This window comes from Tenrec ecaudatus, chromosome 2 (assembly GCF_050624435.1).
Source record: "Tenrec ecaudatus isolate mTenEca1 chromosome 2, mTenEca1.hap1, whole genome shotgun sequence".
Classification (NCBI taxonomy): domain Eukaryota; kingdom Metazoa; phylum Chordata; class Mammalia; order Afrosoricida; family Tenrecidae; genus Tenrec; species Tenrec ecaudatus.
The window spans coordinates 292,765,460-292,790,981 of record NC_134531.1 but is presented as its reverse complement, the minus strand read 5'-3'; positions in this window follow the sequence as shown (position 1 = coordinate 292,790,981).

Below are 25,522 nucleotides of genomic sequence, written 5' to 3'. Positions count from 1 at the left end.
AATGCCCCGCTGTAAACTCAGGGGTGGGGGTCTGGGCACCTGGGCTGTGAACGGCTTGGAGGCAGTTCGGGAACAGGACCTGTCTGAGGGCACTGTGTTCTTTCCCAAGGACTAAAACCCTGAGTCTCCTGATAAGGCAGTTTGTTATGATAAGTCAGTGCTTAGTCTGTTCCCTCGTTCCTTGTTTACTTTGAGAAAGTGCCTACATGCTTACTAACCCGTGCCATAGCTAGCTCAGAAAATGAAAAACTGTGTAGGGCAGCCATCTGGGCTACACCCAGCACAGAGGTGTCAACCCTTCTCTGGGTCAAACCACATTTCCTGTGCCCGTGTCTTCATTTCTGTCCCTCACTGTCACCCAACACTACACTAGCAGATGGATTGTGGGCTCCAACTTAACTCTAGTCCCCATCCAAGAACAATTAGTTCTGATAACATAGCCTTGCTCGAGACTAGGCTTCATGAAATGATCACTGAAGAGTCTCCAGCGAGGTGTGGTAAAGAAAGCAAATGCAGTCAGAACAGAGTCTGGGGACTTTAAGACTTATATTCAAACAAGTAGCCATCTAAGTAAGGAGTCAGCTAAGTCCACGTGGAAGAAGCACACCAGCTTGTGTGATCCAAAGATGAAAATGACAAAATCCAAATATTGCAAAGGGGAAAACATCAGAGCTTAAATTGTGAATGTCCAATTTGTAGACTGTGGAAGACAGTGAGAGCCCAGAACCCAACTGCAGAGAATCCAATCAGATTAATCAACTGGCAGATCCCCTCGAGCCATAACTAAAGGTTTCAAACAGCTTTACTATCAGAGAGCAATTATTGTAAACTTGATTATGCTGAATTGGACTTGATACTTGGTCGGTTGACCTCCATCTTGACCTAACCTGAATTTGTTCTAAACAATAGTATTTCTTACTTGTTCCATGACAAAACTTTCTTCCCTGGCTTTTAAAATATTAATGATGGTCTTTTCTTTATTTTGTGTTTTTATTTTTATATTTTTAATATTTTATCCTTTGTGGCAGTTGCATAATCTCCTGTCAACTTGAGACAAGGGGTGGAGTCTAGCTTGTCAATCAAGTCAGAGCTAATGATGCCTCTGTGTGAACACGGCCATCTCCTGAGGATTCTGGGAACTCCTGTCTTCCTCCCTGGAGGCAGGGCACACATTCTCGGTGCTTCACATTCTGTTGACAAGCCACATGAAGCTATGCTGATGGCAGCCAGCGCCCTGGAGCTGGAGGAGTCATGCGGATAGCAGCGCCAGCACTGAGATGCTTCCACAAGACTTTTCACCCACCAGCCTGTGGTTTTCTGACTTTTGGAACCATTGCATGTGCTGTAGAAGAATTTATGGACTAATATCGGGCATATAGGCTAATATTAGATTTATGGGCTAATATCAAATTTATGGACTTGGTCAGGCATGGGCCGGCATGTTTTCTTAATATACAATTACTTTTGGCCATAAAACTCTCCCTTACACACATATGGGCATCTCTGAATTTGTTTCTCTAGTCAACCCAGACTAACACATTCTTACCACTTTATTTCAGTTTTACATTTTATTGTTTCTGTTGAGTTTCCCAGGGTTGGAAGTGCAGAAGGAGTAGATACACACAGATAATAACCGATGCAAACATTTATAGGGGATCAAGGGGTAGGGTGAGGGGTTTTGTGGAGCAATGCCGGCAGGAGGATGGAGGGAGCACTGGAAGGGATTGTGATTGTCCAGCCCATTTTCAAAGTGATCGAACCATGGAAGTATATGATATGTGAATGCGATGTTAAGGAAACTACAGGGAGAAACAAAAGAAACCAAACTTGACCAATGGTTATCGTAGGTGAAGGGTACAAGGGTTATTGACAGGGCACCTTGAGTTTAAGTCAATGGTGGTAGAGCGATTTGGAAAAGGATATCAATAGAGGCTATATAGCATGAAGAGTATCATCAATGACACTGAATTATTCAAGTAGAAGTTGTGGAGTTGGGGAATGCTCTGTTCTGTATATTTTTGCCACAATTAGGGAAAATACATGAATAACAATGGCCACAATGACAAAGAAAATGTTCTAGAATTGAATATGATGACAATTTTACAACTCTTCTTGATATGATTGGACTGTTGAATTGTATGACGTGTAGATAGAGTGCTAATAAACCTGTGAAACATGAAAATTTCTACAACTGGAAGAATAAGCAACATTAAGATCAATAGAGAAGAAGCGAAATTGTCAAGGGCTACATGGTCATAGAAGTAGCAATTGAGGCATCAAAGAGCATATTGCATTGAGCTAATCTGCTGCAATGAACTTCTTAAATGTATGTAATTCAGAAAAGGTTAGTGCTACATTTTTCTTTTCTGTTTTCAAAGGCCTTTTGACATACAGTGGTGATTTTAAGGACAGAAAATTAATTTAGTACACTGTATTGCTTCCAGCAGAGAATTATTTTAGGTGTAATTAAAATGTCACTCTGGAAGGAGAGCCTCACACAGGCCATGGCTATAGCAATGTTGAGCAGCATCGCTTTACTGCAGTGACATCTACGATAGTAGCAGGTGCCTCTCTGGAAATCTGTCAAGAGAACACGTATCTAGAGCCTTTGTGACAAAATGCAACCAGCAGTTTCTGACTCAGAATCTCTTAACATCCGTCTGAGCCCTCATCCCTCCCACATTTCATGGAATGACAGTGAGGAGCCCAAGGCACTTCTTGTTGCAACTTCAGCAATTGACAGAAAGGAGAAGCCGCAAAGCCCTTCCATGCCTGCCCTTACAGAGCTGCTACCCCCTGGAAGAGACATTATTGCCTCCATTACTGCTGCCTCTGTTCAAAGTCGCTCTGTTGCAAAAAAGAAACCCAGTCTCCAGTGACTTCCCAGACATAAAGTTGCTCCCAGAGGGCGGTGATGGGGAAGGGGTGTTTGAAAAGAAGGCGGAGGTGAAAATACTGAGTGTCTGATAATGTAGCACAGCAGCAGCAAGCTAGAGTACAGTCAATCCCATTTTCTAGAAGACTGTTCCGAGGTTCATTTCCCTGCACTCATTTGGAAGACATGGTTCAGGATAACCAAAAAGGCTGGCCATTGGAATGCTCCAGGTAAACTTGAAATTAATCAAAGTATATTGACAGGTGAGACATATATCTGGCATAGCAGGGGCTTTGTGAATTGATTAATACAGTCCCTGGGTTTGATATGGCTTTGTCATGGAAAAATATGTTTTCTAAACAAAGCATTTAAAAGTTCATTTTATTTATCATCCTCCAAACACATTATTATATTTAAATTAATTGTGCAAACATCCAATCCTGTCTCGCACCTGGAACTACAATGATGACTAATGCATCTTGGACCTTTCCTTTAAGGAGTTGTGTAAAAGACTGGAATACCGTTTGGTCTCTTTCTTTCTCATGCAGCTCATGCAACCTATATGCACAAGAAGCCTCAGCTACATCAGGGCCCTGTTACTGAAGCTAGTCTTTACTGGTGTCAAGCAGGAAAGAACAGAGCTCTTTCTGTAAAACCTGCCAAATGGTTTGAAGTTTCTTTCACTTTCCTATTACTACCTTTCCTTTAAGGGTGTTCCTAGAAGTTAACAGACGGTCATATAAGCAATCAGAAAATGAACGTTTTATGCTGCTTAATGTAGCTCTCAGAAGGGGGAAAAAATCTAGTTTACTGTGCATAATTGCTCCTTCTTTGTTGCTGCTTGTACTGCTTATTTCCACGGTGTACTATGCCTACCAAATTTCACTCGTAGGAAGGAAGAAAAGGCTATTAACTGCAAGACAAGCAGTTCAAAGCTACCAATTGCTCCTTTGGAGAAAGATGAGGTTTTAAGTTTCCTTAACTATGTACAGCCCCCAAAGTCCAAAGGGCTGCCCTGCCTGGCCCTCTATAGTTGCTACGAGTCAGATTTGATTCGATGACACTAAGTGGTAGTGAGAATATCTTAAAAAGAAGGAAGGAAGAAAGTTTAAAAATGTAAAAGTATACTGTCCAATGCTGAGATTAGTATTGTATTACTCTTAATATTTGACTTTGCTTCTAGACTTACTATTGATAATGTTAAAAATCCAACTGCTGTAGAGATATGATATATACATTATTTGATTTCTATTTGAAGTCTATCATTACACATTACTATCTGTAATGGGCAGTTCAGTTATGACGATTGAAAATATGAGCAATTTCATTCCTTACTTTAGTACTCTCTGTGGGGCTCTCTGTGGGAGTTGAAGCACTTCAGTATGTACTCTCTGTGGGAGTTGAAGCAAAGCATTATGTTCTTGTTTCCTTCGTTTAATTCAGAATCTTGATCAATCACATATTTTCACTTTCTTAACTTCTCCATTTACAATATGAAAATTGTAAGAAACTATTTGCTATAATTAAGCATAGAATTGGTGATGATATAATTTAGGGGGGAATAAGACACTGTAAGCATAACCATAGCAACAAAAGGAAACTGCAATCATGTGAAATTTGTTTACAATATATACAGGAAAGACAAATGGGTATACTTCTTATAACCAATTCATATTATAAATTGTTCAAGATAAAAATACTATAGATCCTATAGAGGCCAGATATGAATTGGATTTCAATCTACTTTTTGTCTTTCTCTTAATATGTAATATCTTTCTACCCCATGGTAGTACACGGTGGTATGTTTGTGTCCTTCTCTGGCTTCCCAAGTGCTATCAGGCAGGAGCCAGATATGCCTCCATGCTTAGTCTTTCTTTATTCTTACACCAGCCGTTCATCCCATGGCACTCCACCTCTATGATGGGTTCAATCATTTGTGGCAATGATCACACAGAAAATACTCAGGGAATCTGACAGGTTTCCACAAGCCAGGATCAGAAAGTATTGAAGATACAGTCCTTGGTCCAAAGCATTACCTCTCCTTAGCCAGCAGCCACGTCTTTCTTGTCTTCAGCCTCTCAGCCATGTGGTTGCTTGGCCTCTGCCTCCAAGGACCAGGAAGCCTACCGACCGTGTTCTCTCTCTCCTGTCTTTGCGTCTATACTCCTCTCTTTCACTTTGAAGTTATGTCATTGCTAGAGCAAACGACAACCAAATAGAATTCTATTGCAGTATTAAACTGAAAGTCACTTGAACCAGAGAAAATCAGGATAATTGAAACTTTCCCTTTATTGAAAGTATCAGCTCAAATGAATATCCAATTTATACATTATTTAGTATTGTGTTTGCTAAGACAATAGTTATTAGGTAAAGAATATATTCAATGTCTTATGCTGTCTCCTTCAAGAGACTTCACAATTGGGTGTCTGCAAATGCACAATAATGGAAGGTCAAGTAATTGTATTTTTAACCATATTCAGTGATGCATGCAGAACAATGCAATTGTGTTTTCCATATGCCTGCAATTTAGAAGATTCCATTCAAATGCCCAGTTTAATGACAATCAAATTACAGAAGACAAAGTCAAATCTTTTATAAATTATACTCAATGCAGAATCATCAGGTTTCTTCTTTCAGATGAGCGACAGCTCAATATGGAGACAGTGCGTAGGCACCACTGTTTATTAGTTGTTTGACATAATTTTCTCATTTGGAAAACAGAACTAATAAAACTTATCTGCAGGGCTTTGCTTGTGAAGATCAGAAATCAGGAGTTTAATCAACCAATATTGATTAAGAGCTTGCAATGTGCTAAATATCATGGCAAGCAATTAAGGCAGTATCTGGCATCAGGTAGGTGCTTAGTGGATGAGAACTTTTATTCATGGTTTAAGTTCCCCCAAAGACTAATTTTGGTTGTTTTTTTTTTCATACACTGTTTTTCAAGTGGTTTTGGGTTTACAGAAAAACTTCAAAGAAGATACAGAGAATTCTCATTGTTTCGGGTAGTTTTGTTTATTTGATCATATGAGTGCATAAGGAACCCTGGTGGCATAGTGGTTACCAATTGGGAGGCTAAACTCAAGGTTGGTAGTTTGAAACCACCAACCGCTCTGAGGATGAAAGGTGAGGTTTTCTACTTTTGTAAATAGTGACAGTTTCAGAAACCCACAGGGGCAGATGTACCCATTTAAAGGGTCCCTATGGGTCATAATAGACTCAATGGCAATAAGTTATTGATCCAGTAAAGTGAAGTTTTTCACATAACATTGCATTGAGGATTAACCCCAGAGGGATACCCTTTTTCTTACTAAATATTGAATTTATGATTTAAGAAGTAGATAGAGGTAGTTAGTTGAAGAAATTATGTGGTATAAAGCTGATAAAAGATAAATCAAGGAAATACACCAATGAACAGAATGTTTAAATTTTAATATTGATTTGAAATTTGCCAAGAAACATTTACTTTATTTATGGTACTTTAAAGAAAGCAATGAAGGCAAGAAAAACTGAACCCTAATTTACTAACCCTGGGGGGTATAAAAGGTTAAGTGCACAACAATGAACTGAAAGGTTGGTGGTTCATACCCACCCATAGATACCTCAGAAGAAACCTAATGCACTACCATCAAGTCAGTGTTGACTTATGTGACTCTGTGATAGACCAGAGTTTAACCAGAGAAACAAATCCAGCGACACACATCCATGTGTAAGAGAGAGCTTTATATCAAGAAGCAACTACATACTAGGAAAATATCCAAGCTCAGTCCAACTCAAGTCCATAAATCTGATACTAATCCATACGTCTGATAGCAGTTCATAAGTCCCTCTTCAGACTCATGAAGCCATAGGCAATGATGTAGAATATAATATGATCACATGCTTGTAGATACAGAGTGGTGTGGATCCAATGGTGGTGGCCACATCACAGGTCTCCCCAGGGCTCCTCAACAGCAAGGTGAAGGCAGAAAGAGAGAAGTTCGCAGGATCCTCTTTATGAGTTGGCCACACCTACCAATAGGTACAATCAGACTGTGACTTGATTGACAGTCCAGACTACCCCCACAGCTTCTTACGGATGTCATCTTGGCACACACACGTACACACGCATACACACAAACTTACTATTACAGACCCCCTGTGGGTTTCCATGACTGTAACTGTTTATAGGAGTAGAAAGCCCATCTTTTCCCCGAGGAGAAGCTGGTGGTTTCAAACTGCTGACCATGCAGATTTCATGCCAATGCATAACCACTCTATCACCAGGGTCCTCTCCCAATCTGCTTCCCCAAAGTCATACTTTTGAAAACCCCTTTGCAGCAGATGGAGTCCTTAGCAGTCCCAGTACACTTGCCAGTAACTCGTTTGGCTTTGGTTTTCTGTTATAATACAGTTGTTTAGTTCTGGGAAGCAAAAGTGCGAACTCAGCTGAGTGTGTTTAACAAGCATTACTAACTGAGACTACACAATCCTCTAAATATTATGATGCGCACTAGGGACTCAAAGACGAATGGACTTTTGGTCGTTACACTTTACACAGTTTGATGCATCGCACTATACACTACCGCTAAAGCTGTGAGCTTCTTCAAAGCAGGCTGTATTTTATATATTTTATACTCTCTGTAGCTTTCAGTGACTCACCCAGCACAAGATCTCCATAAATATTTGTAGACCAATATTTTGCCTGTCCTACTGTACACATTAAATAAACCTGACACCTTCAGTGATTGTGTGGCTTTGTTCTGGGTATTCTAGCGTTACTTTGTTCGCGGTTCAGGAAAAAGAATGTGCCTTGCTCTAAGAGCTGTGTGTCACGGTGCGAAATCAGTAAAAGTGTTGTGAACATTATAGCTGTTTGTCTCTGCATTGTCCATTGGTTTCACACAGCCCCCCTTCACAGGTACTTCAGGTACTGCTGAAGAATTGAATCTGACTCCTTTCCAACACAATTGACTATTTTTCTGGCTTGGACTTTTTATTCTAATCAGCAAAAGGTGAAGGACAGTGATGCTGTTGCCTCTTGTGTCAAATCCACTGATGTATTCCTTCTTATGCAAGCTGTAAGCTAGAGGGACAAGGATAACCCCAGTTCATGTCTACAATGCAGAACAAATAGTAAAATAAAAAGGTACAGATGATGCATGCATTCAGCTGCTAATCAAAATTTTAGAGGTTTGAGTTCACCCAGAGACATCCCAAAAGAAAGGTCCCAAAATTTAGTTTTGAGAAAACGAGGCCCTGAAAACCCTATGAAGCTCAATTTTCTGCTGACATACATATGGTTACCACAAGACAGTCATTTCCGTGGCCATTGGGGACAGTGGTGGTAAGGAGGCAATAGTTGCAGCATGTTATTGTTAGGCGACTTTAAGTTGGTTCTGCCTCGAAGTGGCTCTATGTGTAATAGAAAGAAATATTGTTCAGTCCTGCCCCGGTCTCAACGTTTTTGTTGTTTGTCTTTTGTTGCAGATGCTGTGTTAATTAATCTCCTAGAGAGTTTTCCTTGTTTTCACGAGCCCTCTACTTACCAATCATATCTCTTTTTTCCTGGAGTCATCTGTCAAAAGACATGAGACAAAAGCTTACTATCTTCACTTTCAATGAGAACACTGGCATTTCTTTTTTTTTCTCCTGGCCTTCCATGGTATATTTGATTTTCTTTAACAACACTATAATGGAGAGGCAGCAATTCTTCTCTGTTCTTCCTTATTCATTGTCCAAATTTCATATTCCTATAAGAGGACCGAAAATACCAATGTTTGGATTTAGTTTTCAAAGGGATATCTTTGATTTTTAGAAAACACCTCAAAGAAGTCCTCTGCAGATATACCCAGCTTAGTTTCTGCTACCCAGCTTAGTTTCTGCTACCCAGCTTAGTTTCTGCTACCAAAGATATCTTTTTCAACTGCTAATTCCTCCTTTTAAGAAAGAGGCTGTTCACTTCTGAGGATTAGCCACTGAAACCACATGAATAGCAGTGGGTGATTGTCAGACACAGTGCTGCAATGTGAGCCCTCAGGTTGGAAATGGTCAAAATGAAATTAAATGTACAAAGCTCTATATTTCAGGCATTAAGGAGCTGGAATGGACTGGTATTTGCTACCATGAATTAGACAATCATATAGTTTTCCATGACAAGAATGACAAATCAAGAGACATGGCATCACATTTATTGTTAAAAAGACATTTCAAGTCTATCTTGAAATAAAATGCTGTCTGTGATAGGATAATATCTCTATAAAGGAGTTAACACAACTAATATTCGAGTAATAAATTAGCAATCCAATTAATACTACTTTTACTCAAATTTATGCATCAACCACTAAAGCTAGTGATGAAGAAATTAAAGAATTCTACCAATTTCTTTAGTCCAAAATTAATCAAAAATACACTCTAGATACCTTGATAGTTATTGATGATTGGAATGTAAAAGTTGGAAACAAAGAAGAAGGCACAGCAATTGGAAAGTAGGGCCTGGGTGATAGAAGAGAAGCTGGAAATCACATGATAGACTTTTGCAAGGCAATGAATTCAATGCAAACGTAAGCCGAGAGTCCAGCTGTTGGTTGCTGAAGCTAATCATAGAGAAAGGGTGAGAATCAGTGAACGCCTTATTAACAGATCTAAAAGGACAGTGGCCCACAAGAATAGAGAACTACAGGCTGATATTTCTAATGAACAATGATGCAAAAATGATTAACAAAATATTGGCCAATAGAATATGAAAGTATATAAAACAAATCATCCATCATGACCAGGTGGGATTCATTACAAGGATGCAGGATGGCTCACCATCAGAAAGTCCATCAACATCATCTATTGCATTGAGAAGAAAAAGGACAAGAACCACATGATAATATCAATAGATGCAGAAAAAGCATTTGGCAACATTCAACACCCATTCCTAATTAAGACACTCAAGACGATAGGAATGGAAGGGGAATTACTCAAGTTAATGCAAGCTACCTGTAAAAAACCAACAACCAACATTATAGTCAATGGAGAAATGATGAAAACAATCCTACTGAAAAAGGAGACCAGACACGGATGCCCCTTGTCCCCAATTTTCTTCAACATTATACTGGATGTCCTAGCTAACAACACAAGGCAACAGAAAGACATTATCTGTATTTGACTGGGGAAAGAAGAGGTTAAACTATCATTATTTTCAGAAAACATGATTCTGTACACTGAAAACCCCAAAATCTCCACAACAGGAATGTTCACAGTGATAGAGGAATATGGAAGAGTGGCAGGATACAATATCAACAAACAGAAGTCTATTGGATTGCTATATACATTGGAGAAGACCATAAAAGAGGAGGTCAAGAAGTCAGTGCCCTTCACAATAGCCAAGCACATACTAAAATACCTAGGACTATACCTAAACAAAACCCCAAAATATTTGTATGAGGAAAATTAAGGCCCCTACTACAAGAAACCAGAAGTGACCTCCACAAGTGGAAGAATATCCCATGCTCGTAGACCAGAAGACTCAATATAGTAAAGATGTCAATCTTACCTACTCAAGGAACTATATAAGTTTAATGCTTTCCCAATACAAATACCAACATTCTTCTTCAAAGACTGACTTGGAAAAAAATTAACTACCAACTTTATATCAAGAGGGAAGAAACCCAGAGTTAGCTTGGAATTCCTCAAGAAGGTTTGCTTTACCTGGCTTTACACCTATTATACAGTTACAATGTTCAAAACAGGATGGTATTGTTACAGTGGCAGATACTCAGACCAATGGAAAAGAACAGGAAATCCAGGAATAAATACATCAGCATACAGCAACTGATCTTTGATAAGAGCCCCCAAAACATCAACTAGGATGTGGAAGGCCTCTTTAACAAGTGGTGCTGGAAAAAATGGATATCTACCTGCAGAAAAATGAAGCAAGACCCTTACCTCACGCCATGCACAAGAACAAACTCAAGGTGGATCACAGACCTCTAAGTAAAACCCAAAACGTTTAGGGCCACCAACAAGGGAATCGGACAAACCTAAGAACCTTAGTGCCAGAGAATACGTAGGCTAGCCAAAATAGGGACGGATACACACACAGACTAAGCTGAAATTGACAATTAAGATATACTAAGGATAAAACACCTGTGTGCATCAATAGACTCCACCAAGAAAATAATAAGAGAACCCACAGACTGGGAAAAGATCTTTTGCATCGACACATCAGACAAAGGGCTTATTATGAAAATCTGCTATACCCTGCTAGCCTGCAATAAGAAAAAAGCAGATAGCTCTCTGAGGAGGTGGGCAATAGAACTGAATAGAAATTTCACCAGGGATGAACCCAAATGGCCAGTAAGCATATGAGAAAATATCTGTAAATATTAGCCATCAAAGAAATTCAAATTAAAACAACCACGAGATACCACCTAACACCCTTGAGGATGGCTCAGTTAAAAATATCAGAAAGCAACAAATGTTCGAGGGGATGTGGTGAGATAGGAACTCTCATCCACTGCTGGTCGTCTTGTAGATACATATAGCTACTGTGGAAAACAATCTGGCAATATCTAAAGCAAATGGAAATTGAGCTCCTTTATTGCTCACAATCCTGCTACTGGACATATACCCAGAAGAAGTAAGAAAGAGACCACAACCAGCCATCTGTTCTCAAATGTTTATTGCGGCACAGTTCACTATTGTAAAGAATTGGTAACAACGCACATTTCCATCGATAGACGAATAGATTAGAACACTCTGGCATATACACACAATGGAGTATTATGCATCCCTCCCAAACAGTGATGAACACATGAAGCACATCGTCTCATGGGAAGAGTTGGAAGAAATTATGCTAAGAGAATTTAGGCAAGCACAAAAGGACAAGTACAACATGAGTCCACTGAGGTAGATTCAACCCATAAATTACATGTCACATAGCTTTTCTTCAGTCACCCACTGTGCTGATTTAATTTACCTCAGTGGCATTGAACAGCCCATTAACAGGGAGGGCTACAGGGCCAGCCCCAGTCTGAGCTATGCTGACCCCTCCCTGGAAAAATGTGCTACAGAGGACAACTCTGAAGACAGGCTGGGGAGAGGGCCTGTCCTGTCCCAACCCACATAGGAGCAAACTAAGAAGGAAAGAGAGAGAGGGAGGGACTAGACTCCATTTTGGCACATCAATTCCTGAAGATGATGTTCTTGGTCAGACACCAGGATAGGAAGAAGATTTATTAAGACACTGCACTCTGCAGATGATACAACTTTGCTTGATAAATGGAAGAGGCCTTGAAGACTTGGTTGGTGAACAACATCCAGGACTGCAGCCTTCAATAGGGATTATAACTCAATTTTAAGAAGACCAAAATTCTCACAACTGTTACCAACAGGTAACATGAAGATAAATGGAGAGGAGATTGAAGTGGTCAAGAATTTAATCTTGTTTGATCCATGGGCAGTGTTTATAGAACAGCGGTTAAGAACTCAAAGGACACATTGCATTGAGTAGATGTGTTGTACAAGACCTCTTTAAGGCTGTGAAAAGCAAGGATATTACTTTCAAGACTAAGGTGCATCTGACAAAGCTATGATATTTCAATGTCCTTTGACATTTCAATGCCACATATGCATGTGAAAGATGGACATTGAATAAAGAACCTGGAAGAAGAAACAGTGAATTTGGATTAGGTGCTGGCAAAGGACATTGGAAATACCATGAATAACAACAACAGTCTCCATCGGAGAAACATAGCTAGATTACTCCGTAGAAGTGAGACTGGTGAGACTTCGTCTCACAGGATTTGGTCATGTTATCAGGACAGACCAGTCTCTGGAAAAGGACTTCACGCTAAAGGAGGTAGAGCCTTGTCAAGACGGAATCAACACTGCTGACTCTGTAAAGATAGTACAGGACCGGGCAGTATTTCAGTTTGTTGTCATTAGTGTCTCAAGACTAAGGAGGAGGATCCACCTTGATGTCACCTAACCGCAACAATCCCAACAACTCCATTTCTTTCTTGCCAGCAATTTCATTTTAATTATTAGTAACTTCAAATACATCTTGTTTGATTAACTTCAGACTACAGAAGTTGGTAGCTGTCTTCCATACTGGCTTTAGTGGTTAGTGCATTTTAAAAATGGTCTTGTAATATATATATATAAATACATACACACACCTATATGAAGATGATGGCAAAGTGGTTATGCATTGGGCCGCTAACTTCAAGGTCATCAGCTCGAAATCACCCATGACTCTGCAGGAGAAAGAAGGGGCTTTGCATTCTTGCAGAGAATTACAGTCTCAGACACTCACAGGGCCAGTTCTACCCTCTCCTACAGGGTTGCTATGAGTCAGCATTGACTGGATGGTAGAGAGTTATAGTAGTATGGTTTATTGTATTATCTTTCTTATAAATGTGTAGATTGGTGGTATCTCACCGCCACTGATACCGAATCTGAATTGTCTCCATCACAGATAGACTTGGTTCCTAATTGTGCCTTTGCCCTTAGCTGAGTGAGTGACCAAGGGTAAGTTACTTATTGACCATTCTGTTTAATTTTTTTCTCGATTAAAATTTTATGTAACATATTTAAAGTTCTTTTTACCTTGGTTTCTACCAGAAAAAAATATAAAAGCAATATCTCTCGCATAAATTTGTTTAAAATGCTAAATGAAAAAATCCATATAAACTGTATACTCCCTGTCTGGATCACAGTTTGTTCACAGTATGGTCTTATTCTTAATGCTATTGTTTTTCTGTTCTTTCTGTAACCCCTTTATCAATATTTGGATTATTTTACAGGTCAATATTAACTTTTCTGTCACCTTCACTTCAATAGGTTGTGAACTGAAACTCCATGTCTTGATTGCCTTCTTGCCTCTCTCTCTCTCTCTCTCTCTCTCTCTCTCTCTCTCTCTCTCTCTCTCTCTCCTTTCTCTGAATTCCAGGGACAGTAGCTTTTGAGGGTCTTATGATTTTTACATTTGAGGTAATTTCTAATGCCATGTCCTTATTGCTTTTCTTTTTTTCTAACATTTTATTGTAGTTTGGTTTGGGAGCAAATTCATTTCCCTTTGAGCTATTCTTTTGAATTTCTATGAGTGGTCTGCTTATTTTTTTCATTAAAATATTTCTGATGTCAATAGTCTTCATTCGCCCAGAGTCCTCATTAGACATGCGATTGGGTGAGGGTGAGCTACGTACTCTATGAAAGCATCCTCCAGGAGAATGACCCACTTGTCATAGGCTGAGTTCTTTAAAACAGTACAATCTTGTGCATATGTGATACACATCACATATTATGAAAAAAATAACATATGGTATCTACATATTAGATATATTTCAAGGAAATAGCTAATATAGTTGTGGAGGTGGGAAAATACCAAATCTAAAGGCTGAGGCTTATCCTGACACATAGTTTCATGGGATGAGAACCCAAATATGGCAGGTCAAACTGTATCCTGCAGTAGCTGGCAAACTCCAAAACATACAGATCAGATGGCAATCTACTGGCTTATATCTGAAGACCTGGGTTCAGAGGATGATGAGTCAGATGCAATATTGAGAGGCTGATCTTTGCTAGACCATCCATATATGAAGGGTTTAAACATTTTTGAGGAAAAATTCTATTATATTTTTCCATGAATTTTTAAAGTTCGATTGTTTATTGGGTGTAGACCACACCCCCAAAAGATTATCCTTTTAACTGTCTGGATTGCCATTTGAAGGGTAATGACATAATATTGGCCACACTGTGGAGCATCATTGCCTAGTCATTTTAACCTTAAACTATTGAGGTAGTCAGTTTGTGTGCCAACCTGGATGATAAACACATGTGGGGTTAATTGAAGGGCCGAGGAATAAATGGCTCGGTGAGCCTCGCATTTCAAGTTCTTGAGTCTCTTGCTTTCTGATGGTCAGAACAGGATGCAGCTGCCTTAGCCTGTTCCCTGCTTTAGCTGGCAAAGCTCACTTCCTGCAAGACATCCCTGAGGAGAAGCCACATGGATCTACCCTGATGCAGCCCTGGGTGCTGGAGCAGCTGTGTGGAGACCCCTGCCAGTGTTGAGAAGCTTACACATTCACTGACACGGCTTTCCTCCTGCAGTCGACATCACTGTATCTGTTTTGTGAGATGGAGGACTTTATGGATTGGTATTGGGCATATGAGTTAATGTTGGACTTGTGGGCTTGGGCAGCACTGGGTTGGGATGTTTGCTTGATGTTCACTTAACCTTTATGTAAAACTCTCTCTTATACGCATGAGTTTCTGTGGATTTGTTTCTCTAAAGGACCCAGACTAACACAACTATCATACCAAGTCATGTAAAAAGGCAACCACTGTCGTTTAAAAGGCAACTTAAGTGAAGCCCACGACATGGGACAATGCTGATCTGAGTGTGATTGTCAAACGATTAGAGTTCAAATGAAATTGACTTATGAAGTCGCGAGGGTGTCTGCTGCTGTGCAGGGGAAACACGGAAAGATGGTGACTATGTACAGCCATTTCTACTGCGAGGAGGAACTCATCGGTCCCTTTTAGTGAATTTTCAGGAAATTAGAGCTCTTCCGTGATGCTTCATTGGAGAATTCCATTTGCTGCCCTCAAGTAGTTAGTTATGATCTTAAAACATTTTGTAACTAGGTCATTATCAGGTCTGACAATTAGTAATTATGACACTAGCATATAGTGATTATTAGATATAATTATAATTTATGAGACTTTAATAAAGTCCAAGTAAATTTGATTAGGAGAGAAAATTTAATTAATTAGGTGGGGGAAATAATATTAAATGTGTGATACAAAGGTTCTGAGTGGTTTTAATAAGACATGAGCTTCTCATAAGTCTTGACTTTAATTTTTCAACTCTAAAATGGACAGATAATAATATCTGTTCTCTAATAGGCAATTTGCAAGGAGTAACTGTGTCATCCATGGAGTTCTGGTGGCACTGTTGGACAAGCATTGGCACTTTAACAGGATCGTGGTTCATACCCAGCAGCCACCACTTTGTATAAGAAAGATGAGACTGTCTGCTCCTATTAAAATATACAGCCTTGTAAAAACCATATAGAGGTGTTATGAGCTGGAATTGACTCTGGGGCAATGGGTTTGTTTGGATACATATAACATTTTATAAACATATAACGTTATAGATACACATAACAGTTTATGAGTGTGTGCATATATAACATTATGTGTATATAACTTTAGGTGTATATATAACACTATGTGCACATAACATTATATGTAAATGTTATATAGGTATATGAATAATAGTTTCAGGCACCGTCTTACTGATGTTGAGTCAATTTTGACTAATACAGACCCTATAAGATAAAGCACAACTGTTCCATCAAGTTTTCACAATTATTTTTTTTTATTTTTTATTTTAACAATTTATTGGGGCTCATACAATTCTTTTCACAGTTCATACATATACATACATCAATTGTATAAAGCACATCCGTACAGTCTTTGCCCTAATCATTTTTTTCTCTTTTCTTCTTTTACATTTTATTAGGGACTCATACAACTCTTACCACAATCCATACATATACATACATCAATTGTATAAAGCACATCCATACATTCCCTGCCCCAATCATTCTCAAGGCATTTGCTCTCCACTTAAGCCCCTTGCATCAGGTCCTCTTTTTTCCCCCCTCCCTCCCCATTCCCCCCTCCCTCATATGCCCTTGGTAATTTATACATAGTTATTTTGTCATATCTTGCCCTATCCGGAGTCTCCCTTCCCCCCTTCTCTGCTGTCCCTCTCCCAAGGAAGAGGTCACATTCACAATTATTTTTATGGGAGCGGACAGCCTCAGCTTTCTTCTTCCTCCCACAGAGTATATGGTGGGTTTGAACTCTTGGACTTGTGTTAACAGTTAAGTCTTTAACCTCAAGTCCTACAGGAGCTTCTTCCTTCCTTCCTTCCTCCCTTCCTCCCTCCCTCCCTCCCTTCCTTCCTCCCTCCCTCCCTCCCTTCCTTCCTCCCTCCCTCCCTCCCTCCCTCCCTCCCTTCCTTCCTCCCTCCCTTCCTCCCTTCCTTCCTTCCTTCTTTCCTTCCTGCCTTCCTTCCTTCCTTTCTCTTTCTCTCCCTTCTTTACTTTTTTCCCCCTTTTGGTTACAGGAATAGTGAGTACCCCAATAAAGAGCGCTGGAGGCATAGTGTGATATATGCAAGGGTACCACTCCCTCAAAAAAATAACAGAATTTTTTCAAACTATTGTTTAATTTTTAAAAAACAAAACAAGCTTATCACCTTCAAAGTACTCTCCATTACACACAAAACATTGGTCAAATCTGCAACACCATTCTTGGAAACATTTTTTTTAAGTAAGTAAACAGTGATTTTTAATTCTTACAGGGTTGTATCTGAAGAGTAGGTATAGATTCCGGGTTCAAAGATGGTGAAAACATTCCATGCATTTCTATATTTTCTCTATTGGGCTTGGTTAAATGTAGGTGACTATCTAAGTCATAAGCAGATTTTTTTGAAATATGACCATATCTGCTTAATACTTATTTAAATTTCCCACATTGTTTCACTGTTTATTTTATTATGGCATTAAAATTCCACTTGTCATTTTTTGTCTTTTTGGAAACATTTTTATAACTCATCTCTTGGCGTGACTGACGGCACCTCCCTCGTTTTTTGCTTCACCTCTTCTATGTTGTCAAATCACTGTCCTTTCATCTCTTTCTGCATTCACAGAAAAAAAAGAAGCCACAGAGAGTGAGGTCAGGTGAGTCAGGTGCACGGGGCAATAGAGCATGCTGATTTTTGCTGAGCACTGGCTCACTGAGATGGTTGCATGAGCAGGTGCATTGTCATGGTGGCAAAACCAGTCCCTTGTCTGCCACAAATCAGGCCCTTTTTTTAAAAAAAATCACACACTGTTATGAAATCTTTTCTGAAGCACTAAATCAAAAAGTTGATTAACAGTCTGTCCTTATAGAATGAAATCCAAATTCCCTATTCCCCTCACATGAAAAAAACCAAGTGAAAATTGTCTTGATCTTTGATGTCATTTTTAGGAGCTTTTGTTTTTGTGTGTGTGCAAGGAGAAGATGGCATCATCCACTGGCTTGAATGATGTTTGTTTTCAGAGACAAGAATAGCGCCATGTCTCATCCTGGTTCACCAAGCCTTGAGGATGATTTCCCTGCTCAGAGCAGCCAATGCACAGAGAAGACCATATGGCCGGCTCCACTATGAGATATGACCTCCCTCACTGACCCATAGCCCTACAGGGGACAACACTGGAGACACAGTGTGGGAATTGTGCCCAATCTGACCCCACCAAACCAAGGCAAAACATGAAGGGTGTGCAACAGAACAGCAAAGGGAGCAGAGCAAGGAAGTCCTGAGAGGGTATCAAAGATAGACTTTGGGACATGGGTGTGGCACTCCATCAGACTTGACTGGAAAACACTCTTAAAGGTCAACCAACAAACCTTGAGTTATTTACAGGTTTTTCCTTTTTTTGGTTTTGTTGTTTTGTTTCATTGCTTTGATTTGCTCTGTCTTGTTTTTGTGCATATTATTATCTCTTCAGGTCTATCCAGGTAAGATAGGCTGGATAAACAATCTGGAGGAGAAAGCAATAGGACCAATGGTTCTGGGGAGAGAGAACCTTCCCGGGCAATGCCACTGGGTGCACTAACTCTGTGCTCGTTGCTTGATGCTCACGTAACAGGAAAAACACATTCTATGAAAGCTCCAGCCAGCGGAGCTTTTTTCCATTTTGGCTGGTGACCCTTCATATATTAGGCTGCTAACTACAAGGTCAACAATTTGACCATGAGAAAAAGATAAGGCTTTTTGCTCCCATAAAGATTTATAGCCTCAGAAATCCAAAGGAGTAGCTCTATGCTGTTCTACAGGGTGGGATGAGTCAGACTTGACTTGATGGCAATGTGTTTAGCTTTGGTTTGAGTCATGAATAAAATGAATTATACGTTCTGTTCCTTTGTGCTCTCAAGTCACCGCTGGAGAATGATGAAATGGGGAGATGCAAATGAGATAAATCAAGAACTTTGCTTTCTCCCTTCATATACAATCCTTGGGAGTTTAGAGCAATGCTCTCTGTCTCCTGGGTATCACACTGGTATTTATTGCTAAGGTGAAAATAATCTTGCTTTCTAATATGGCAATAAATTTTCTAAAAATTCTTTAGAGATTACTAATGGATCCTTCCAGGAGAAGCAGATCATAATGCCGAGCTAATCATAAAATGCATCATTAATTTGTCTATTTTCATAGAGGTTATTTATGGAGAGCGGTGCATGTCTCTGAGTCACTACCAACTTCTCTGCATTGTTCTTTCATCTAAAGAGAGGCAGCGACTTAATTGTGAACCAAGTTTTTTTTTAATTACAACATCAAAGACTCTGCAAAATACTTTCTGCGTCACTGACTGACATAAAATGCCAATCATAATTTGGCTTTATTTCTAAGACATCGTATAGATGAAGAGGTTAACGAATGTCAAGAGCTTAAAGAGTAATGATTAAACTGGAAATAAAAGCTAAAAATGATTGTTCTTTATTTTTCACTGGTGGTAGCTCATTCTCGTAGTGCAGAACTTTTTTCTATAGCTGCAAAAAGGCACTTGGTAATGATGAGAATTAATCAAGCCCTAAACTGGATTATGGCGGTGGCAGACATTCTTAATTACAGGTGATGGAAAGTAAAGGTCATTGCTGGTGTGAAGGTCAGTGCAGGGAAAAATTCATTAATGGCTGAATGGGATTTTGTGCTCTGAACAGAACGAATTGACGCCGTAGCCCAATTACTTAGTAAACAGGGATCCCACAGGAAAGACCAACTGCTCCCGGAACTGGCCTCCTATATCCGTAGCAGTTGTCAGCTCTGGTTACATATTAGAATCAACCAGCAGAACAGCTCTGAAGATGCAGATGCCCAGATCAATGAAAGCAGATTGTGATCCAAGCACCGGTGAATGGTTTGAGTTTGACATAACTTTAGGAGTAACTGCGATGGGGAGCCAAGTCTTTGTTGCCCTTCTACATAGGAAGAGAACACCAGAAACCAACCTTCCTTCATCTTTTAGCACATGTCTCTTCAAGAAAGACTTGTCAATGAATCATAACCTATGGCAAAAGTGTTTATTTTTATGATGTTCGTGTAAGACCAGGCCTACAAATAAAAAATAGAGTTCAGTTTATTTGGATGCCGAGTCAATAGCTCGGAAGAGTATTATGTTCCTTTAAAAATGATTTGTAATACAAACCTAACCACGCTGTGGATACTTGATGCTACAACCTGCCTGCAGATATGGACTCTTGAGAGCCGTAAACGGTTTCAAGTGTCTGTACCCGTATTCCATTTATCACCCTGTTGATGCACCATTTAGATCTTTGCCCGAGGAGAGGAAAGCTTTTGCACTTACTGACTTTATGTGAGAAATATATGTGCTCGATTTTTCACCTGCCAACTTCAATTCAGGTAAACCCAGGAAGAGTTATTATAGCTCTCCCCTGTCCCCCCTCTTTCCCCTCCCTTCCTGACTGGTGGGTGACAAGAGGTGCAGGCTATAAGCAATCATAGATACAACGTGTACTTGCAAAGGAAGCTATGACAATTCATAGAGAATGTTTTCTATATCAAAGACTCTAGAATTCCTGGACACTTAGGCCATGTCAGCAATACCTCCTTTTATTTTGTTAGCAGGGCTTTTATGTTAAAGAGGCCTGGCAGTTCAGAGGTTAAGCACTTAATTGCTAACTAAAAGGTCCACCTCCTCTTCTTTCCAAACTCCAAACAAACTAGCAAAATTTCAAAGTAAAAGGGAATTCAGCATTTTTATTGTTCAAGAGGAGAGTATTGAGGCCGATATGAGTAGGTTCATGGACAGTGAGTGACAGAACCGGATTTCAAAGGGTAATCCTCTCCCTTGGGTGATTTCTGTACCAGAGCAACCTCTCCGAGCATGAGCATCTTCACATCTAATATGGATTAAGCGGTTTCAAAATACTTTACAGTGGCCACAGGGTTTGCGATTATGATTTCTGAAAAGATCTGCCTACAGGTTAAGAATAGGCCACATTCTCTTACCAATTACTTTTGAATTTTATCTTCTGTGGGATAAAAGGCTTAGTTTTACTCTAAATAAGATGGCCTTTATCCTTGGAACTGGAGCAATAAGCCTGGAAAAATTGGACTGCCTTGATCTGTGACTTCCCAATTTTGAGGATTTGTGTGGATCAATTAAGGCTGGTCAGACCAGAAAAGATTCATCTGGCAGGAGCATATCAACTAGCCTTAAGGGGCAAGGTTTAGATAAAGACCCAGTACACTAGTGTGCTAGATATATGATCATTTGTCAATTTGAGGATTAAGAGTGAAGGGGTGGAGTCTACTCTGTCAATTGGGTCATAGCCAATGAGGCTTCTGTGTAGGCATAGCCTTCCCCTGAGGATTCTGGGAATTCTGGTATTTCCTTGTTGGAGGTGGGAGACTCTCTGCTCACACTCTGGGAGGCATAGCAGCTGACAAGACACATGGATCCACCCTGATGCAGCCCTGGGTGCTGGAAAAGCCACGCAGAGACCCCTGCCAGCACTGAGATGCTTACAACGCCACTGGATCCAAAGACTTTCTACCCACTGGCCTGTGATCTTCTACATTCATTGTCATTGCATGTGTTTCGTGAGTCTGAAGAGGACTTTATAGATTGGTATCAGACATATGGGCGAATATCATACTTATGGCCTTGGACTGGACTGGGATGGAATGTTTTCTCAATGTTCAATTGCTTTTGTATATAAACCTCTCCCTTATATAGATATGTGTGTTTGTGAATTTGTTTCTCTATTCTACCTGGACTAACACAACAAGGGCTCAGAGAGTTTCCTGGTTAGTGAGAGAGGGGGTAGAGTGGGACACACTTTCTTTGAGATATGGCAGCTCTATATTCAGATTTAGACCATGCTTGCACATCTCTTCCTTATGCTGACACTGATTTATATCCTCCTTCAATCCACATGGTTGGCAGTTCAAACCCAACAGCAGCTCAGTTGGAGAAAGACAGGACTTTTGACTCCCTTAAACAGTTCCAGCTTTGGAAAGCCACAGACAGTCATTATCAGCCAGCACTGACTCCACAGGAGTGAGAACCGGAGGGGAAGGAGGAGCAGGAGCAGGTAAAAGAGGAGGAGGAGGAGGAGGAGGAGGAGGAAGAGAATTATTCAAGGAGTCTTGGTGGCATGGTACTCTTTATACCAAGCTTGAAAACTTTTTGATAAGTAAAAGAAGTCATTCACAAAAGGGCAGATATTGTATAATTCCACTTTTATTAAATGCCTTGAATGGGTAGGTGTATCAGAGCTAGGGATAGTTAGGACGATTCAGTGCTTAAGGGCATGGAGCTTTTGCTCAAAAAGCAGTAAGTTCAGCGGAAGCAGAAAGGGATTTTCTAAGGTGAACATAATGTTCAGAGAAGTCACCTGTTTCTAATCTATCAAACACAATGATTATTTTCTAATTGGCCTACCTCTAAAGGTGTGGTATCCTACTTCTACAGTGAAAAGATAGTTAAGGATAAGCTACACAGCCGATGGGATTTATCCAATAAATATCCAATCTGATAAATCTGATTTAGCCAATAAATAACACAACTGTCCTCACGATCATTTTATAAAATATTTTTTATAAAAAAGATACAGAAAGGTACTTTGTTATTTCATACAGTTAAATTAGAACAAACATGGAGGTACACAAACTTGATTATGTTATAAGAAAGACTTTTAAAATATTAATGAAAAAAATACTAAATTGTAACTCACAAAAAACAATAATACCTGACCCAAAAAAGAAAAAATATTGAAATGATAGTTCTACTCTATCCTACAGGATCACTATAAGTCAGAATTGGCTCATTAGCAGTGAGTATTGGGAGAGTATATTGGACAGAAATATTTCTTCTTTAAAGCTTTGGGTCCAAATGTAAGATAACCTAGAAACTTTATTACAATACAAGATGCAAGCACTGGTGTTTTATTGCTTCAACAAAAGTAGGAAATTCAACTTAACAATATTTTGAATTATGTGCATATATTAAAAATGACACTGGAATAATGGAAAAGAAAGGCAAGCATTTAAAATGTCATTAAAAATGAATAGTAGTGTACAAACATTCAATATTTCAGCATGCATTGTCATTAAATTTTTTATCTTATGACTATGTCAAATTGGTTTCATAATGCTTAATTTTCCATATTATGTCTGATGTTGGTTTTCAAAGAAATTGCAAATTATAGCAACTACTTGAGTGACTGATACGAGTAGAGAGCCACACAGAATGTTAGATGAATCGACTTTCCTATTCAGTCTAGTTATAAAGATTCTTTTAAAAGCTACAGTGATGAGACTATTGAAAACTGTCTCATATGAAGGGCCTATTCTCAATGACCTTATATCGTATGACAAAGAATGTATTTACATATGAGCAGTGATGGGATTTAAATAATTTAACAGCTATGTGGCTGCCTTAATGGCCATTTTAAGTATAAAAAAGATATACCCAAATGTAGTTTATCATTTCATACAGTAAATGCTTAATTAAGACAACAAAGAAGGTACATAAGACTGGTTTCTGTTATGAGGAGTCTTAAAATATTAATGAAAATATTAAATAAAAGCTAACAAAAATACTGTTTCCATATTGTTTCTTGATTGGTGTCCTCTCTGGCAACATTCTTAGCTTTTATTTGCACATCATCGACCATGTGATTTATCCTTAACCATCTTTCCACAGTAGGAGGAAGATTCCATTTTTAAGTGGTAGACCAATTAGGCAATAGTCATTGTGTTTGATATATTAGAAACAGGCCACTTCTCTTCTCTGAACATAATATGTTCACCTTGCAAAGCCCCCTTTCCACTTCTGCTGAACTTTATGGTTCTCTCACTCATTTTAACCTTCTCAACACTTTCAGGAACTGCGTAATTCACACATAATATCTTGTGGGAATTTAGGCCAGAGCACAAAGTCGAAATGAATGACAGGCATCACCTGCTGCTGGTTTCATACTTTTTCTCTTTACACAGTATGGTTTTTTGCTGAATTAAAAAAACTCAAAGGAATAAAAATGTAGTATTTCATCAAAAGTCTAGCAAGTTTATGAAATAAATAAATTAATATCACAAGCAGAATTCCATCTGAGTTTTTATACCCATGGACAGGTTGGACATTACCACAAGTGCTGTAGTACTGATGCACAGATGAACATTAAAGAAGACGAATTAATGTAAATTTGTGATTTCCACTGGGTAGCTGTCCACCTTACAAGTTAGCACCTTAGAACTGAGAACCCTGATTATGAGTGAAATGTTAACAACCATGTCCCCTAACTCAACAAAGGCATCATTCTATCAAACCAGTAAGAATCAGCTGAATCCCACCACTGCATATGAGCATATTAGGTGAAATCTTCATATGGGCCATCAAGAAAAATGCAGGAGGGAATGAGAGGGTAGGAAGTTATAGAGCAAATTTTAGATGAGTTACTCAAAAAATAAGGCACTCTGGTAGCATAGTGCATTACACTTCGAGTTGCAAACCATAAGGTCTCTGGTTCAAAACCACCATCGACTCCTCAGGAGAAAGATCAACCTATCCACTCCCCAAACAATTTGAAAACCTCAGAAATCCAAAGGGGGCACTTAGAGTTAATCCTACATGACAGCTACAAGTAAAAATTAGCTTGATGGCACTGAGTGAGCTCAGAAAATGACCCTCTGGTAAGGTAACATTTTACAGAGGTTTTAATAAAGGGATACAGAGATGTATGGCCCACTGTGGCAGAGGAACACAACTAGAAGAAAAATTCTAACTGCGTAGAACCTGGAGTAGTAATGTGATTGAGGAAGATCAATGAGGCCATACTGACTGAATGGATCAATCAAGAGAGCATGGCGTCAGAGAGGTTGTGAGAGTCCAAATGATGTACACGTTGGAGACAAATTAAGGAATATGACTTGTATTCTGAGATGAGATTTTTATTAAAAAATTTAAGCAAAAATGTAAAAGAGAACATATATTAAAAATTTCCCAATATTTTAGCATTGCCTTACGCTGGAGCTTTTGTTGAGAAAGATGCTGAGACTAAAACTGGCTTCAGGAAAATAGTTGGAAGGCTGTTGCAATCATCCCATTTAGAGATCATGTCTTATATCAGGGTGATTGTGATGAAGTCATAAGTGGAAACATCTGAAGGTACAAATGGTATTTGTTCACAGATTATATGTAATGTACAAATGAGAAGTTAATAAAATTCTAAGAATTATAGATTCAGCAACCTCAAGGATGGGATTGCCGTTTATTGAAATAGAGGATAGGGAGAAAATACAGTGAGGCTGAGATTCTGGAACTGGATTTTAGAGAGATTAACTTTGAGGTGCCAATTAGACATTCCACAATTCTCTATCCATTCATTGTGCTCTGGTGACTTGCATGTTGCTGTAAGGCTGTTATACCACTGGAATTTAAGTGTTTAAAATACCTGCAGCATCACCCAATGCGGATAGATTTAAATATAGCTTCTAGACTAAGAGTGGACTGGGACAAAGGAATAGGGTAGTCAACAAGAGGGATTAGCCACTGAAAACCTTATGATTAGCAGCATAATCTTGCAAGGTTT